The sequence below is a fragment of the Engraulis encrasicolus genome, chromosome 18, assembly GCF_034702125.1.
Source record: "Engraulis encrasicolus isolate BLACKSEA-1 chromosome 18, IST_EnEncr_1.0, whole genome shotgun sequence".
Classification (NCBI taxonomy): domain Eukaryota; kingdom Metazoa; phylum Chordata; class Actinopteri; order Clupeiformes; family Engraulidae; genus Engraulis; species Engraulis encrasicolus.
The window spans coordinates 8,553,675-8,573,929 of record NC_085874.1 but is presented as its reverse complement, the minus strand read 5'-3'; positions in this window follow the sequence as shown (position 1 = coordinate 8,573,929).

Sequence of the window (20,255 nt, the reverse complement as noted above, 5' to 3'; positions counted from 1 at the left end):
ACTGGTTATGCATGATATTAGTGTCACTACCTTAATAAGTTTAATGCTAGAAACAGTGTTGCTGGATCCTCTTGATGGGAGAGCACTGGAGGAGGCTGTAATGGTCATAACATTTTGGATGAGGAATCTCTGTTATGCCAGTTTTCCATCTAATGTCTCGTATTAGTCAGGAGGTAAGGCCTTTTTTGAGACATCAAGGCAGCCGACAGGGGGTTGGGATTGACAAAGGGATGTCTTGTCCCGGGCCCAGGGAGAGAGGGGAACCAGAATTGGATCCTCATTACATTGTATGTATTGAATTTGGGGCCCTTTCAGATGTCTTTGTCCCGGGCCCAGCCAAGGCTGTCAGCGGCCCTGTATATCATATGAAAGCTTGGATTGTATAGTATACAAATATGACTATGTATTTGGTGTACCTATTGGCAACGGTTGCCAAGGTGTTGTTATGACTGAAACTTAATTATGGTATATGTCCAAAATACCTCAAGACGTTTCAACCTTGAAGATGAATTTGAGTGGTAACCGCAATATGATTGACTCCCACTCCACTTTTCTTTTTTACACCACATTGTACATGGCCCCACACTACTCTGTCAGGTCCATGTAGTAGTAAACTGGCAAGGCTTCTAGGGCCATTCTGCAATTGGTTCATAGCTCATTATACACCATATAAAAGCTTGGAGTTTGCAGTGTATGGGATATGATATATTTGCTGTACCTATTTGCCTAGCAGCGCAGGTAAAGCATTTTCCTTACCAACCAGCATCAATGATACAGTTTCTCAGCGATTCCATTGTGTTATGATACGTGAATCCTGACTACTTGTCCTAATATCAGTGTTGTGATGCAATGCATCAAGAGGTTATACAACATATGCAACATTTGTGATATGGCCCATTTGATGTTAAGTCTTCCAACCGAAATCATAGAAAATTGTGTCAACTTTTGTAGACATATTGAGTCATGTTCAATATGACTTACAAATGTCCGGTTACTACAAAGCGGATTCCAAAAAAGTTGGGACACTTTGTATTTTGTGAATAAAATCAAAATTGTGGCATTTTCAAAACATTCAATATGTTAATAAGGTAGAACATCATATACAGATAACATATCAGTTGTTAAAGTCAAACAGAATTATTGTTTTGAGGTAATTATGTGGTCATTTAAAATTTCACCCTTGCAACAAATCCCAAAAAAGTTGGGACAGGGCCAATAAAATGTTTTTTATATTGGATAAGACTAAACACAACGCAAGGATGAGACTGAACAGTTAAATATTTTGACTGATGGCATAATTGTATAAAAAACATTTTTTTATATATTTTCAGCAGCTCAACTGATAGGTGTGTTCTTCAACTTGTTTCCCTTTTTGTTATGCTTAATATGTGGTATATCCTGACTGCAAGAAAACAATTTTGTGACCTTTTAACCTTTATGATGGAATCACACTGTTGGAACATAGAAGAGATTGAAATTTGCCACCGTTATGGGGCAATATCTAAAGGCGGTGCTCCAAAATATAATGCCTTGATAGCTTTGTATGCTGTTTTAAAGTCTGTATATATCATTCAACATTTTAATGCTCTACATGAGCAAGAAGACCATAACCAAGGCACCTCTGCAACCCCTACCATCATATATGTTGTCTTTTAGACTGACCACTAAAATAAGCTGAAATATTCATTTTCTATATAACCTGGAGAGTGCATGGCTCCAAGATTTTTAAAAAGGCTGAAATATTTTCCATTCTGTAGTCAGAGGACAGTTTCACATGTCTCCTAGGTCCATCTAGAATGAGCTTTTCTGCATGCACAATGGAGTAAATGGTGTAACAGCTATGTAATGCCATGTGCTAGTGTTGTAATTACACCACAAAGATACTTTTACTTTGGACACCTCTGCTGCAGTACCACCATTGACCGCCGAGTCGACCAGTTCTCAGTTGCTGCTGAATCGGCCACAAATTCGTTGCTGAGTTAGCATCTTATTTGGTTCCCTATGGGAATTTGCATTGCAACCAGAGAGGGGGGATAAAAACTAACAACAAATAAATGGCTTCTTTGTGAGCTCTTTAATCTTTGTAGAGCAGAATTTCACTTTCCAAAGCAGATTGTATCTCCAGGCTATCATGGGCCCTATGCTGCTCTGACCGGTGTTGTGTATGCAGAGCCAGCTCTTGTTGTATGGTCTGGTAATAACTCTTCACTACTACTGACACAAAGCTAATTAGGAGTTGTGCTTAAATACCAGTCAATATTAGCACATCAATCTGTTGAATCAAATATCTGTCAGCATAAAGACTAAAGTGTACAAGAGATTTTGAATGGTCCAAATGCTTGTTACAGTATTAATACACTCGTCTGGAATTCTCTAGGATCTTAATGACATTTAAAAAAAAAAAAAAAAAGAAAAACACTACCACCCTCTTGGTAATGATTCCCCACACATATTATAGGCCTACATTGAACATGCAACAGCAAACGTGTTGAGGAAATTATAATAATAATAAAAAAAAAAAATTTAAAAAAAACAATACATCCCAACATAAACGTTGGACATGACTGTCTGTTGTAAAGCCATCTTCCAATAACTGGGAAATTGGGCCCTGCAGGTTTGCACACAGTCGTTTTTTGGTGACAACAGGGAAGAGGGTGAGTAAAAAACAGGGTATCCAGGAGGCCAGAATGACAACAGAGGAGAGAAGAGTGCGAGTTGACGTGGGTCAGGACTATGTACCCGTTCCTCTCAAGATTCCCCAACAATACTCATTCAGCCACCAGACCGATCCTGGTTGGGAGAGAAAGAGAAGATAATTATTATTGATAACGTTTCACAATGTATGACACTTAGCAAGCACTTGCACCATATTATCAAAAGTGTTTGCTCACCTGCCTTGACCCACATATGATCTCAAAAAGGTGCACTGTGTAAGATTATGGCCAGAGTAGGTAAGCTTACTGCAACTATGCAGCTCATTGAAACTGTGCTGCCTATTGCCAAATATGAGGTTTTTATGAATATTTACATAAGTAAAGTATATAAGTTAAGTACAGTAATTCTACCAGCTAAAATGTCTTGGAGAAGATCCCCCTTTTCATATATGAAAAGCACACTTTTCCCTGTCATAGTCAATACTTAGAATTTGATGATGGTGGAAAGTATTCACGGAAAAGGCAACGTTTGTAACGGGCAGCATGAATTCTGGAAATAAACAACTAAAACTATTACACAGTGCACTTCCAGCACCATCCCATTCCTAATCCATACGGTTCAACATGCTGCAGCTCCACTTTTTGCAACCAGTGTAGCTTATTAGACAATTCTATGCTCCCAACATTATTGTACAGTTTGGAGTGGGCCTCTTCCCCTTCCAGTATGACCACCAGTGCACAAAACAAGGTTCTTAAGACAAAATAGATGACGGTCTGGTGTGAATTAACTTGACTTGACCGACTAGTACTCCATGTAAGGTATATCTTCCTTGAAATGTAGTGTGCTATTATAATGCCTCAGGCAAGGGAAATGAAAAGGTTCAAATGGACATTGTCTTTTTGTAGAGGAACAGCATATTATGTGATAGGGCGACTGGAACATGGTATGGCTTATTTGAACGTGGAGACTTTACCCTCTTAGTGAATGAAAACCTTGTCTCTACAAGCTTTTATTGCAAAGCTAACCTAAGTTAAACGGAGGCGGTTGCGGTTATCCATCGAATTCAGCAAGACGTGTAGATATTTAAGTATTTGTGAAACCTGTGCTGTTTCAGAATGTTGTGTGTTTAAACTTCCTCTAACTCGGCCAATCAAAGCATGCATTTCACCTCCTGAACTTCACAGCAAAGTTTGGTCTCTCTGCACAAGTGCACACGAAAGCGGTCTTAGGTGAAACATCCTAAAACAGGCTTGTGAAAGCAATTTAGCCCAACCTCAACAACAGAACCCAATAATACAATGTCTCTGATCCATATGGGTTGCCGTGTTTACGTAGCCACCTCAACTATTAGCCTCTGGCTGGCAGCAAGTTTAAGATGCTCAGCCCGCCAGACACGATATGACATTGCTCTGTCTGTGTAACTGCGTGAAGGACGCTAATTGCCAGAGTGAAAGCCTTACTAGTGAGTAAACAAGACAGATAGTCTACAGCAATCAACAGCTTTTTGTATGATGTTCTGGGCTTCTTTTTTTCATGCAGTTGGTAGAGGGGGCTGGGTAGGCTTACATTTGGAAATAACTTTTTTTTTTTTTAATTTTTTTCTTTTTTTCTCTCTAGCGAAATTACATATGACCATACAGTTGCCATGGCCCTGCATTGTTTGGCTGCCTTTCTGGTAACTCCGTCAAAACCGTGCCATTTTTTTCATCTTTTAAACTTTTTTAGTCCACATTAAGACCCGAGGTTGACCAGATATGATGGCATATTTCTAGAAAGCACTTTTAAGTGCCATTTATTGCCGTCTTCATTTTTGTTTTTTATTTGTTCATCGAAATCGATGTTGTCGGATCGGATAAGCAACAGTAGTGGAACAGAACTCCATGGAGATCAGAATGCGCATACCAACCGGTCGGGCAGAGAAGGAATATCAGCCCGCCCTGTTCCACTTGGCCTAGGCATACAGTGGAAGGACTACAAGTGGTCCACCGACACCAGATGAATGAACCATCACAAAGAACATTGTAGGGTGAGAGCCTGCAGTTTTGCTCCCTGCGATGTATTCTCCGTCTCATCTAGACCCTCATCCATCGAGGAGTTTACCGGTCACTCCGCAGCTGTCTGCTTCCAGTTTAAAGCGACACCTCTAGGGACAATTTGACATGTATGGACATTTTCTATTCTGTATTTATTTAATGTGTATATTAGTTTTTTTTATCTTTTCTGCACGTGGAGTTTTACCAGTCATTTCATTTCACTACAGGCTGTAATCTAGGCTATAGCCTTGTATGTGCCAAATAAACTACTCCACTCTCTCTCTCTCTCTCTCTCTCTCTCTCTCTCTCTCTCTCTACTCTACCGCTGTATGCCTACAGCATGCACTAGGCATGTGCTGATAGGGGCTACTGTTTGTACTCTGCTGCAAAATGTTCATGTTTGCACTACATGATCCTACAAACGGCCCTCAAAGTTATTAGGCCTATATTGTGGTATTTTGCTGTGCTCAGTTCATGTCTGCAACAGACAGGTTATTTGTAGGCCTTATAGACTATTGCACTTTGCTATGAGCAACGCTGTATAGAGATTGCCGAACGTGACGTCATTGTCCCAACCAAATTTTCTTTTAGGCTTGTTTTTTCTTGTTTACAAGACTAGGATTGGTGGACCAAGGAAACTCTCTAACAAGCGCTAGAATTTGGTTTGCCCAAGATTGGGGCAAAAGGCGTTTCCGACCATTTTAAACGCCCTTTGCCCCAATTTGTCACATGTCTTTCAACCTCTATTGGGCTATGTGGCAAGAGACGGTATTACACTCATTGGAACACAGCCACTGATCCTCAATGTTGAAAGCTGTCCTCTCAACTAGAAGTGTTAAAGTTTACTACAACGAACTGAACTTCCTTGGTGGAGGTCTGCACTCTCTGGGTGCATTTCTTGTTCATTCATGGCTCCAACATCACAAGAACTTTCAATGCCATCATCAGACAAGTCCTCCTCACCCGCAAATCCTTTATCTCCTCCAGCTGTTTGAGCTTCTTGAAGGAGGATAGGAAGAAGACTCCACATGAGGTAGCGCCACACAGACACGCAACACGTTGATATCAGCCCCTGAAACACACATAGAACACCAAAAATCTCAATTAGTTAGCATTGTCTTTAGACATGAAATTTTGCATTGGCATAAAGGTGTGCAAGTTCCAAAAGTTTACTTCATAACTTAATAAATTTACATTTACTTAGCCCGTCAAGTGACTACAATATGAAAAGGTTAACTGCATGGTTCAGAAAGCTGAGGGCTGTGGGTGGGATCAAACCCAATAACCCAAGATTTCCCTCTGCATTTTATTGCTAAAGCAGCTGAGAAACTGAGAAAGTGACAGAAAAGTGACAGAAACAGGCTTATGCACTCCTCTACACATTAGCGTGTGTCACTACAGCACCCTAGACCACAACGGCACTTACGTGAGAAATTGATCCTGGGGCTTGTTCCTGGGGTCTCTCAAACATTGACAAGTTTATCAAAAACAAACTGTTGGGCTCTCTGAAACAAGGTTTTGCCACTGTCGTTGTCGTTTTCAAGAGGGTTAATAGCAGCTCTTAGTTCTTGCAAATCCCTCTCATTCAGTGGGGAAAATCCTCTTTGAGAGTTTGGTGGTGGGGAACAAAAACCTACACCTACTGTTGGAAGTTCTGTGTTTTGTAGAAACTGCAAATCACTTTCCAGAGCAAAAAGCTGTACTGGTGTTCGGTTTCCTTCAGATGAAACGGAATGATTGTTATGGGCAGCTCTGAATTCATCCAAAGTGTGGTTGATCCTTGGTAAAAAAACATAATGCAGACAAAATAGGTCTGTTGCATTGTCCACGTCCAGGACACCCAGGGATTCTAGTTCGTAAAAAATGGGTGCATAAATCTGGCTGCAATTTCTGTTCAAGTCTCTGTTAAACCGCTCTATCCTTTGGTTATGTACAGAGCTTCCTGTTAAGACAGAGCCTTCACCTCTGCTTGCATGCATGTCCTCCCAGATCTTCACATTCTCTACTCCGTGATCAGTCCTGATGTGTAGTGGTCTGCCAAACTGTCCAACAGCTGCATGAAAGAGCTCTCTGACAGTTTCAGAACGATTATTGTCAGAGCAGCGAAGAAACATCACCATCCTACTGTAGCCGTCTATGGCACCATGAACAACCAATTTCCACCTAATCAACTTGTGATTTCCATCCACATGCCAAATGAAATTTGGATGTGGGACAGAGTATACTCTGCGAGCTATTGTTGTTCTTCTCCTGGCCAGGACACCAATTGGGTCTGTCCTTCGCAAGGAATCTCTTAGACGGTGTCTTTGTACCACAATGTTTTTGGAGCGAAGATGCCCCATTAGCATTACTTCCCCAACATTTGGGTGTGCAGTTTTTATTTGTGACACTTCAAGATCCAGTTGTTGATCTGTGATATCACTAAATTTTGAAGTAGGGATATTGTATTCTTTCAGTAAATTATAGAAAGTTGGTCTCGAGACAGAGAGTAAAGATGCTGCTTCTGTGAAGGTTGTTCTTAAGTTAAGAACATTTTGAAGCTCCTCTTGGGACACACAAGATCTTCCTTGGTAGTGATTCTATAACACAGAAGGAAAAGGAGGGGTTATTGTCACTTGCAGACATACTGGATGGACTAAGAAATGCTGTGAAAATGGCTACAAAGGAAAAAATAGACAGTATCACTTGAGTTAAAAGTTTTTGCTTACATTAAGTCAAATGAGGACATAAACGGCACGTAGGCTTCTGTGATTTTGAAGGGGCATTTTCAATGCTAATAAAGCTGCAATTTTCGTAGATATCACTTCTTTCCATGTGCCGACAACTTATCGTCAGGTTCATTCATTGCCACTTCAAATAATTTAACACAACACTATTCAAATTGTATTCAAACAAGATACCCAACCTACACAATTCAATGACTATTCTCCTGCGCTTCCCCCAAAATCAATATGACATGCTTGATCTTGGTAAAAAGTGAGAAATGTCTGAATGTCTGACTTGTTGGATAGGAGACACGAGAAATATATTTAAAAAAAAAAAAAAGAAAAATATATTTCTATATTTGTTTAGTACCGATGCAGAAGTCACTGGGCGTGTTGCTGGAGATGAAGGCAAAACACTGCTCGGGCCCTGGGAAATTTTAAAACATAAACAAAACGTGAAAGATGTTAGCTTGTCACATGTTACTTTTTTTCAATGAAATATCCCACCATGGAGAGAATGGGGACGTTCGTGATGAAGCAGTCATGCTTTAGCTAGGCAGAGCGCATGCGCACTTCGCCAATTTGATGCATTCTGGTTAGAAAATTCAGAAATTTCTAACCAGAATGCATCACATTGGAGAAATGCCCATGCACTCTGCCTAGCAAAAAGCATGACTGCTTCATCACAAACGTCCCTAATGACACACAATAAGTAGGCTAGGTTACCACACAGATGCTCTAGGCACGGAACCTTTTTTTACTTAAGCACTAGAAACATACAGAAAGCGTTGGAAGCACTGGACTCACTGAACATAACACGCACAGATCAAAAAACTAGCTTACACGAAATAACACGTGACTGCCTCTGCCCCATAGGCTAGCCACTACTCAATGCCCTGGTCTCGCTATCACCAGACATCACAAGTTCCTGCACTTCTTAAAATACTCCCTCTGATTCATGTACTGGTTCAAAAGGACCTTGGGTTCCTTGAAAGGCGCTATATATTATTACTATTATTATCATCATTTTTATGATTGTTGTTGTTGTTGTTAGTAGTAGGCTAGTAGCAGATTTTCTTGGTTCCCAATAGACCGTTTCTGGTAGGCCATAATTTATTAAAGGGTTTATGAAACGAAAACAAACGGTCATTCCCATTAAAGCCTTGTTTTTTCTGATAGCATCGATGAGACTTTGAACCCAATCATCCTGGAGGAACTTGTGAAAATGGCAACTCAAAGTGTGAATTCTGTGAAATTTGGTGTGACTAATGAGCTGGGCTGTGACATCATAGAGGAGAGTCCCTGGTTTGCTAGTATGGCGATCTGAGAAAACAACACACATTTGATGGACCCACATCTTATAAAGGAACCAAAATTCTGATACAAACATCAGCGTGTCGAAAAACCACACATCCAACCTCATGAGAAAAAAACAGCAGCACAAATCTATTTCAGAGGCACTGATACATCTGCAGAAAGTGACATGTCTGACAGGCGAAGTGACGATTGTTGACATAGCCTGACAGTTCGTTTTGTTTATGGTTACGGTTAGCCTAGAAATCTAGACGCCGTACAGCAAAAAGCTGTACCAGGGTCTAGGAGGGCTGGGCAGCAGTGTGGGCGGGATAAACGGTTGCTTCAGCACTCAACGCCACGCAATTGGATGGCAAACAACCAATCCCCACACACTTCTGTGTAACGTCACAGCTGTCTTGTGAAGCGGCAACTCCGAGGCGTCGTAGCAGTGAATGCGTGTGATCACCACAGCCACAAACAAGTTCCCAATAAATCGTGTTTTCACTTACATAGTTCAAAAATGCCTCGTTTTCAACCACACAGCCCTCCTTGATCAACCAGCGAAATGTTGAGCAATTTGGGGCTTGTTAAATGGTCATATTTATGATTGTTGTCAACATGGCATGTTCGGTGTTAGCTAGCTAGCTGTATACCCAGCCGGCCGGGGAGCGTCCTGCGTTGGGAGCGACAATCAGGGAATCTGCGTGTGATGACCACAGCCACAAAAGTGTCCTAATAAATAGTGTTTTCACTTATACAGTTCAAAAATGCCTCGTTTTCAACCACATGGCCCTCCTTGATCAACCAGCGAAATGTTGAGCCATTTTGGGCTTGTTAAATGGTTATATTTATGATTGTTGTCAACATGGCATGTTCGGTGTTAGCTAGCTAGCTGTATACCCAGCCGGCCGGGGAGCGTCCTGCGTTGGGAGCGACAATCAGGGAATCTGCGTGTGATGACCACAGCCACAAAAGTGTCCTAATAAATCGTGTTTTCACTTATACAGTTCAAAAATGCCTCGTTTTCAACCACATGGCCCTCCTTGATCAACCAGCGAAATGCTGAGCCATTTTGGGCTTGTTAAATTGTTATATTTATGATTGTTGTCAACATGGCATGTTCGGTGTTAGCTAGCTAGCTGTATACCCATAACTAATACACGGATACCAAGCTCTGTGTAATTGAAGACAGGTTAGCCACTAGCTTGGTAGCTTGGAATTCCCATCTAGTAAGCTACCCAAAGACTTTCAAAGCTCCCAAATGTCTCGTTTTTAATGGCATGTGATTGTGTCTTATTAGAAATTGGGGCAGCAATTTCATTCTACTACAGTAGTGGTCTGATAATAGCGTGTGATCTGGTTCTGTAAAATGCTCAACTTAGCTTACCGAGCTAGTTTAAAACATCGAAGGATCAAATGGTAATGTGTTGTGATCTATTTGTGTCCGATAAGTTCATGGTGTATTATTACATCAATCCATGTCAGACACGAAATGTATTATCATCCAGGCTTTTTAAATTAAGTGAACACTTTCGTGCTGTACGTAGCACGGACGGACACCATGCTTCTTCTTAGAAAGTTTCCTGTTTACTAAGTAGCCCGGCCCCCCTCGCGATTTGATTGGCCCTGTCATCGGATAACTTTCAGCCTCGCAAAACGACCGGGGTCCGCTAGACTGCCCCCGGGAGCAAATTCAATTTGCGGTCGCTAGGGGCGTCTAGATTTCTAGGCTAGGTTACGGTTGCTAAGGGCGCTCAAATATATATATATATATATATATATATATATATATATATATATATATATATTATATATATATATATATTATATATATATATATAAATAAAAGCAGGGATTAAAGCAAAAAAAAGTCATCTGACTGAACTTTTTTACCGGTTAGGTACCCGATCGAGTATCACTCCGTAACCCTACGAAAAACAATGTAGCCAGGCTCTGCCCTCGTAACGAAACATACACTGGTTTTACGCAAGGAATGGTGTCAGAGCCAGCGCTAGACATAGGCAGACAGGGCAGTCGCCTAGAGCAGAATAGGCCTATGTCTTGAGGGTGCCAGTAATACCAAAAACTGCCACAAAATCAGAACCAACATAAAACTTTACTTCACATTAACAATGAATATTCATTATACACTAAGTAGGTCTGTATACACTCAATATGAATGTACCTGTAGGTACTAGATCAGATGTGCTCAATCAGATGTAGGCCTACAATGCTATGTTTACAGATGCCAATTTCTAAACACAAAAAAGGGAAAGAGGGAAAGGGGGCAGGCCTAGGCCACCAGATTGACTAGAACTGGCCGAGAATGGAGGAATGATGGATACTATATCAGACTGCAAACACTGAACTGCAATTTGGGGCATGTTTTGGTTATTTCCTCTTATTTCTACCCATTATTTATGAATTGTTCACAACATTATGCAGAATGGATTCACAATGAGTGTTGCTTCAAAATGGTAGCTGATCTCACAGAATTATTGACTTGGAATTGCAATGCGTTGATACAGTGATCTCATTACGGTTTTTGTTGTTGTTGTAGTAGTAGCAGGCTACCGGTATATTTTGTCTTTCACATCAGAATGGGCAAACACTGTTCTGGTGAAAGCACTGGTGCGCATTGCTTGCAGTTGTATTTCTGATATTTAAAAAACAATGCACTGTGGTCATAGCAATCAGAGGGAGAAAACTAGTTGTTGGTTATTGGTATGTTTTTCACAAATTCACTATTCATCCTGTTACAAACAACTTGTTGACGTTTACAAACAGGGTGCGGTAGTCTGCCTCTGTGTTCTACCGTTTTGAAAACCTATGGCTACTTTTTTGCCTCTCGATGTGCGGTGCCAGGCACACGCTTACCATTGATATAAAAAACGTCCCCGATTCCTGCACGCACTAGTGTTCTCTCATACAAGCTGACACGACGCACGCAGGAAGACACAACACAGTCACAGTCAGACGTCTATCGTTTAACAAAAGTAACACACTTTCCCAAGCTTGTCGCGCAACTTTCCACTCGAATCAAGGCAAATCGCCCACGCATCAGCCCTGAGTGCGCAGTGCGCAAATAACTGAACTCAAACGAAACGCATAGTCCGAGAAGATGGGCACAGACGTTGAGCCACTCAAAAAAAAAAGCACACACACACAACTGTTGCTGCACACTATTCCAGTTAGCAAAAATAGCATCACACAATAGCCTACAACAAGCCTTGAAAGTGAAACAAACATCGAAACGGCATTTATCGACCATATGAGTCCACCCATCAGAACACTGCTTCCCAGAACAAGACGTGGCATAAAATATTGGCTCTGCCTGGGATAGCAACAGTGACTCCTGTAAAATGCAACCCATTTTTAACTTATTTCTTGAACATATATCGGCAACAACAAAGTTAATCTGCTATGATTACAGATGAGACAGTAAAGTATCCGTTGTCAGAAAGACAACTAGAGCTAGTTCTATCATAGCCCCCCCTTTTACGCAGCCAGTCAAACGCGCTAAACTTTGAGGATGAAACGCGTGGTATCCTAGCTAGCTGCCAATGATATCCGTCCCATTGGGGCTATGAATAATGTTAGTAAAAGCCACAATGCTTAAAAGGCAAACCCTTCATGAAAAGACATCATGCGCAGTCGAAGTAAACTATTCTTTTTTTCTAACAATCTGCCCCGGCAGGTGCAACGATAATGGAAACGTGTCCTACCTTCTTCCAGCTATGCATTCCATGCATTATTAGCCCATATTGGAATCTCAGTCCAACTCGTTTAACGATTGTCATTGCACTTTAAAGACATAGTATTACACGTATTTTCTTTTCTGCCATCAGCAACAATGTTGGCTTTTTTTTTGTCTCTCGAGCTGCACCGCCACCGAATTGTTGACCGCTCGTGCTGTACTTCTTTTTTTTTTTTTTTGGAAGAACGGGGATGGCTCAAAACTATTGATGAGTGAATCTGTTGTAGGCCTATCACACCAGTGGTGGAGTGTATAACTAAATCCGTACACCAAACACACCTCTCGTCACCTTCTCATGACCAGGTGTGCTCTCGATTTGTGTTCAGTTGGAAAGTAAAAATTGTAAATTAATTGACATAAATTATACGGACGGAAATCCGTCCAAACGAAAATCCAACTGACGGAAATCCGTCGTAGCGACGGAAAACTTTAATCCCTGTAAAAGTATGAGGGTTAGGGTTAGGTATGAGGGTGGAGCGGGAGGTATGAGGGTGGAGCGCCCCTATTTCCCCGTTCAGAAAAAGCCCTGAGTAGCCCAATCTGTGAGTTGGCTGTCCTCGACTGAGAGCACCACGCTGATGTGCGGATATCCTCCCAAAACCAATTTATTGACCAGTTGAATGGCAATCAACAAAAAGTGCATATTCCGAGAGCATTCGCATCGTTTTGGCATGTAATGTGCATTACCCTTTCCTGAAAACAACATACAAAGCAGATGGACAAGGTAAAACGAGTAGCCTAAAGCAAAGCAGTGCACTCACCTGTCTTCGTGCCCGAGCAGTTACAGGGGCAGTTTCAGTCTGCACGCCGGCGATGTCAATTGTTGGAACTGCTTGAGGCAATAGCATTCTCTTCAGTCCAACCATGCCCGCGACCTCCACATTTGTGGTGAAGCACAAGGGGTGGAAATGTAGTGACCACGAGCTTGCTTCAAAACCACGCATTGGATCCACAGAGCCCTAGCTTGATTTAGCCTTCTCCTTGTCGGCCACAGTTCCATCATTCTTCACAGAAGGGAACTTGTGCAAAGATATTCCTTCTGTCAAGTAGCCATTTTTGCAGCTGGCACCGTTCGGCCCTCCAGCAACACACTGCTTGACACTGCGCTTTGTTTTGGTACTAGCCGCCATTGATCTGAACAAGGTGGAATGAGGTGAACTCACCCCTTCTATGTCACGCATATCATTTGCATAAAATTTGCATGTCACCAAAAAAACACTTTTTGGGAACGTTTTAACATGACTTTTAGGACAAAATATCACCCAGACAATATCCCATTTTATTCACAAGGCTTAGAACTTTCAGAATCTGTCCTGGAAATGGTCAAATTCCTTTACTTTGTTTTCGTTTCATAAACACTTTAAGTCAACTTATGGGATTTCCCAAGCTGGTCCCATCTTATTCGCACACAATGGAGAGAAACAGAGTAAGCGCCAGCTGGCAATCACCGGCGACCAAGAGTCAGTTGTCATTTCTCAATTCCAAGGATCCTGGCCTTGCTAGGACGTGAAACGCCCAGTGATTGGATACTCCTTGATGAACTCCGCGGAGTATCCAATCACTGGGCGTTTCACGTCCTAGCAAGGCCAGGACCCTTGGAATTGAGAAATAGCAACTCTCTCAAGTCGCAAAAAGGTGTACACGGTGTAGTTCTAGCCTTGGAAGTGTATGAGCATTAGTAGTCATGCTCAGTGATTGGATACTCATTGTTGAACTCTGTGGAGTATCCAATCACTGGGTGTGACTAATAAGGCATATACACTTCCAATATACACTGCTATGCCAGTGGTTCTCAGCCTACCCCCCCCCCCCCCCCCCCACACACACACACACAGAGAAATAGACCTTCTTTAACGTAATTTAGGGGAAACGTGTAGGCCTACAGAGGAGCATATACAGTATTTGATTGTGATTTTAGGGATTAAGGATTGGATTGAACACTGACTTTAAAAGGTGCAGTGGATCAGGTCAAGAGCAGAGAGAGCAATAATTCAAAGTTATTTAGCCAAAAGATGCTTAAACCGTGTGAGATCAAAGGCTAGACTCAGACAGGACTCAGACAACACAGGCCAGAAGGTGGTAAGCACCATTGTTACATTCAAACATGGAGCCTACACAAGACAAAATAAACACAACACAGACTGCATGCATGAGTGAGACATTAGACCTTATTTTCAAAACAATTTGCCCACGTGAGATTTAAAACGAAACATTGCAGAACATCATAGTAAATATGAAACGGACAGCCGTTTGTCCACAAAATGTCTCCGTCGACCCCTTGATGTTTTGGCCCGTTGCTCCGGACCGCTTCCAGGCGGAACGAAAATAAACCAGTTTTTGTTCCTAGACGGCACTATTTGTGAAGCGAGGGGTGCATCGTCAGTGATGGATTCCCAGATTGTCGCTCCCAGCGCGGTTCGATCCCCGGTCGGTTCGCTCCCACTAGCCAGACAATCGAGCCCACAGCCATATAACGGAGCTAGTTATCTTTTTGGTGTTAGTTTTGTGTTACGTACCCTAAACCTAACCCTAACCTTAAACCTAACCCTAACCATAAATTGCTTGTATGTGGCAGTGTATGATAATACGTGAAATATAATCGGGTGGGATAGAACGTCTGGTAGTGATAGAAACACCTGGGGCTACACGTCCGGGAGTGATCTCACTTGGGAGTTACCATATCCCAGAGGTCAGTATGCAGCGGTGAAAAATGCAAAACGGCAGTAATAAACGCTTATTAGTGTCACTGTATGCACTTATAAAAACAGCCGTAACTTTATAAACACACTAAAAACATATTTTAGTTGATTATTATAATTTCGAAGCAGTATCCAATGATTGGGAAACGCATCACGGCTGTATTAGCACAGCCGCTTTTAACCTCTCTGGGACAAAGATGGCTGACAAAAAGTGTCACGGGCGGACGGACGGACAAACAGACAGGGATGCGTGGGACGCATCTAAAAAACCCAATCGCCCCCCTTTCCTCAGACAAAGTTCTGTTCACATGTAGTTCCATGTTTTAGTACAACATAACTTCTACAACAAGTGCAGTGAAATGAAGCTGCAAATAGAGTGTTCCACCAGATAAGCAATTGATGCTAAACACGACACGCGCACAACCTGCAATGCCAAGATACAAACCAACCCACCATCGTTATCTATAAACAAACACGCCACACTACTATCTTCACGTTGTTGAGAGAGAGAGAGATGAGCAATTTAAGACCCACATGAAAACTAGAACTGTACGGTTCCAACCTTTTGTTGAAGTTAGTGGTCTTAAAAGAATTATCCTGTGTGACTGACTAGTTTTGGAAAGACGTGCTACTGCTAGCAGTTAGCCCAAGCAGTTAGCCACTTACCGAGCAGGCTTGTCCTGATGGTAGGCCTACAGCATCCTGTTGTTGTTGTGTGCCTTGAAGCGCCGTTAAAATGGCCCTGCCCAGCGTCTCAGCCAAAGAGGCGTCTGCCATATTGGCAATGCATGCAGCGTCTTGTCGTATTTTTTTTTTCAAATTGTCTTCAGGCTTGACCGTCCACAGACCTGTATTAACCCGTCAACGTCAGCGCGGAAGGGGATCCAACGTCATTGGGGGGATCTGTTGATGAGATTGTAGACAGCGTGCCCCCTAGTGGGCACTGGTGTCGCACCACCCAACACAGGACAAAGACAAACTTTTCAAAGTCATTATATTACGGGTTTAAACCCCCAAAACGGCACTAATAACAACATTCCTATGTAATATTATTATAAAACAGCCAGTGGACACACAATGACCACCATGTGTGCACGCGAGTCAATAGTTGTGTAGCAAGTCATTTAGTGATGCTGGATTGGTGAGAGAGATACAGAACTCTTGTGCCCCCTTGTGGCTAGTTGGTGTGGTCGGCTGGAAATTTGCATATTAGTTAAATATTTAGTTTCACCCGAAACATTTAGATTCAACATTTAGATTTAGATTTAGATTTAACATTTAGATATAACATTTAGATTTGACATATAGATTAAGATTTAAAATTTAGATTTAACGTTTAGATTTAGCATTTAGATTTAACATTAAGATTTCTATTTAACATTTAGATTTAAGTTTAGATTTAATTTTCAGATTTAGATATAACATGTACATTTGGATATAACATTTAGATATAACATTTAGATTTAGATTTAACATTTAGATTTGACATTTAGATGAAGATTTAATATTTAGATTTAACATTTAGATTTAACATGACGATTTCTATTTAACATTTAGATTTAAGTTTAGATTTAATTTTAGCATTTTTTTTTAGCATTAACATTTATATTTAACATTTAAATTTAATAGTTAGATATAATGTTTAGATTTAGATTTATCATTTAGATTTAACATTTAGATGTAACATTTAGATGTAACATTTAGACTTAACATTTAGCTTTGGCAATTAGATTTAACATTTAGATTTATATTTAACATTTACATTTAGGTTTAGATATAACATTTAGATTTAACTACTATATTTAAAATTTATATTTAACATTTAGATTTAGATTCATGATTTAGATTTGACATTTAGATATATTATTTAGATTGAACATTTAGATATATTATTTAGATTTAACATTTAGATATAACATTTATATTTAATTTTTACATTTATATTTAACATTTATTTGTAACATTTAACATTTAGAAATTGGAGATATATTAAATAGTTATTTCTAAATGTTAAATGTTATAAGTAAATGTTAAATATAAATATAAAAAATAAATATAAATGTTATATCTAAATGGTAAATATAAATGTTATATCTAAATGTTCAATTTAAATCTAAATAATGTATCAAAATGTTAAATCTAAATGTCAAATATAAATAATACATCTTAAATCTAAATGTGAAATCTAAATCTAAATGTGAAATCTAAATCTAAATGTTACATCCAAATGTTTAATTTAAATATTAAATCTAAATGTTAAATCTAAATATTGATATTTAGATTTAACATTTAGATTTAACATTTAGGTAAGTTGAGTTACACACAAAAAAAATCTAAACATTTAGATTTAATATTTAGATTAAACATTTAGATTTAAGTTTAGATTTAAGTTTAGATTTAACTTTTAGATTTAGATTTGTTATTTAGATTGAACATTTCAGATTTAACATTTAGATATATTATTTAGATTTAACATTTAGATATATTATTTAGATTTAACATTTAGATATAACATTTAGATTTAACATTTAGATATATTATTTAGATACAACATTTAGATGTATTTTGCTATATTTATATTTAACATTAATTTGTAACATTTAACATTTAGAAATGAAGCTAAATATGACAAAATGTTGATGAAATTTTCTGCGCAGTCATGCTTTACAAACGGCGCCCCATAGCTACGCCCCATGTCAAAAGCCGCCAGCATTCCCGAAACCTGTTTATGCACTTCACTGTAGCTTTAAATGTTCCATGTGATGTCAAAGGTAGGCCTAATGCGGAAGAGAGATATTCGTGTGCGCGTTTTTGTTGTCTTGCTGCTTCCTTATAGCGCAGAAATGGAAAGTCCCGTTGTGCCGTCAGACAGTAGTTACACTGTAATTACTGTATCTACGTTAGACAATAGCCAGCCTTGCTATGTAGGCCTAGGCCTATCTGCTCTTCTTTGACAAACTATGAAGCATTTCGAGCAACATAGCATACTGAAGTATTGCATTTTAACAAGGGTCACGTCGATTCGTCATACGATACGAGTAGAAAAGATATGAGTAAAGTATGAGGTGGGTAAACATGGAGAAATGGGCTGTAGGGTGCAGAGAAGTAAATTGTATGCCAACACGCTGAGAAGAAGTATGGTTATGGAATGCCAACAAATAGGCCTACAGAGAGAAGCATATCAGAACATAGATAGATAGATAGATAGATAGATAGATAGATAGATAGATAGATAGATAGATAGATAGATAGATAGATAGATAGATAGATAGATAGATAGATAGAGTGCCCTCCATAATTATTGGCACCCCTGGTTGAGATGTGTTAAAAGCCTTAAAATAAATTCAGTGTTTATTGCAGAAGAATACTGTCACACTGAAAATTTTAGGAAAATGTAGCCTTCAACTCAAATGAATGGTAGGAAAATAAAAAAAATCCCTGACTAAAAAATAATTATTTTTCATTAAATCACCTGTTCCACAATTATTGGCACCCTTAACAATTCCCAGGAAATAAATATAACTGAAGCATTTCTGTCATTTCTACAGTAGTTTACAAAGTTTACCAGAGTATGTAGGAACATTTAATTAGTAATTCATCACTTCCTGTTTCCCTGGGGTATAAATATGACGTGACACCGAGGCCATTTCTCTTACCCACTCTTAAACATGGGAAAGACAAAGGAACACAGCATACAAGTGAGGCAGATGTGCGTCGACCTTCACAGGTCAGACAGAGGCTACAAGAAGATTGCCACTCAACTGCAGCTGCCCATATCTACTGTGAGAGGAATAATTAAGAAGTTCAAAACAACTGGAACAGTGGTAAACAAGCCTGGACGAGGACCCAAGTTTATTTTGCCACCACGCACAGTGAGGAAGATGGTAAGAGAAATCAAAATATCTCCAAAGCTCACTGTTACAGAATTACAACAAATGGTAGCATCCTGGGGTCACAAAGTCTCCAAATCAACCATCAGGCGCTGTCTACACGCCAACAAGCTGTTTGGGAGGCATGCACAAAGAAAACCTTTCCTCACCCACAATCATAAACGCAAACGTCTGGAGTTCGCCCAGCGGTATTGGGGCTTCAACTGGGACCGTGTGCCTTGGTCAGATGAGACCAAGATTGAGCTTTTTGGCAACAAACACTCTAAGTGGGTCTGGCGTGCCACGAAAGACGCGCATGCTGAAAAGCACCTCATACCCACTGTGAAGTATGGGGGTGGGTCAGTGATGCTGTGGGGCTGTTTCGCTTCCAAAGGCCCTGGGAAGCTTGTTAGGGTGCATGGCATCATGAATGCTTTGAAATACCAGGACATTTTAAATCAAAATCTGTTGCCCTCTGCCAAAAAGCTGAAGATGGGTCGACACTGGGTCTTTCAGCAAGACAATGACCCTAAACATATGGCCAAATCTACACAGAAATGGTTAACCAGACACAAAATCAAGCTCCTCCCATGGCCATCTCAGTCCCCAGACCTCAACCCCATTGAGAACCTGTGGGGTGAGCTGAAGAGGAGAGTACAGAGGAGAGGACCCAGGTCTCTGGATGATTTAGAGAGATTCTGCAAAGAGGAATGGCTGAAGATCCCTCTTTCTGTCTTTTCCCATCTTGTGAAACATTATAGGAGAAGATTAGGTGCTGTTTTGTTGGCAAAAGGGGGTTGTACAAAATATTAACAACAGGGGTGCTAATAATTGTGACACACATTATTTGATGTCAAATAATTATTTCTTTATGTGGGATTTTTCCCCCACTGAATAAATGCACTTGTATTGAAGGTTGGATTTTTCTCTTTTTTTCCATTAAGGTCCCATATTATTTAGAGAAAAATAATAATAATTGGAAGCTAAAAAACACATCTCAACCAGGGGTGCCAATAATAATGGAGGGCACTGTAGATAGATAGATAGATAGATAGATAGATAGATAGATAGATAGATAGATAGATAGATAGATAGATAGATAGATAGATAGATAGATAGATAGATAGATAGATAGATAGATAGATAGATAGATAGATAGATAGATAGATAGATAGATAGATAGATAGATAGATAGATAGATCTCCTACATAGAACAATGAAGTGGCAGATACCCATTTCAA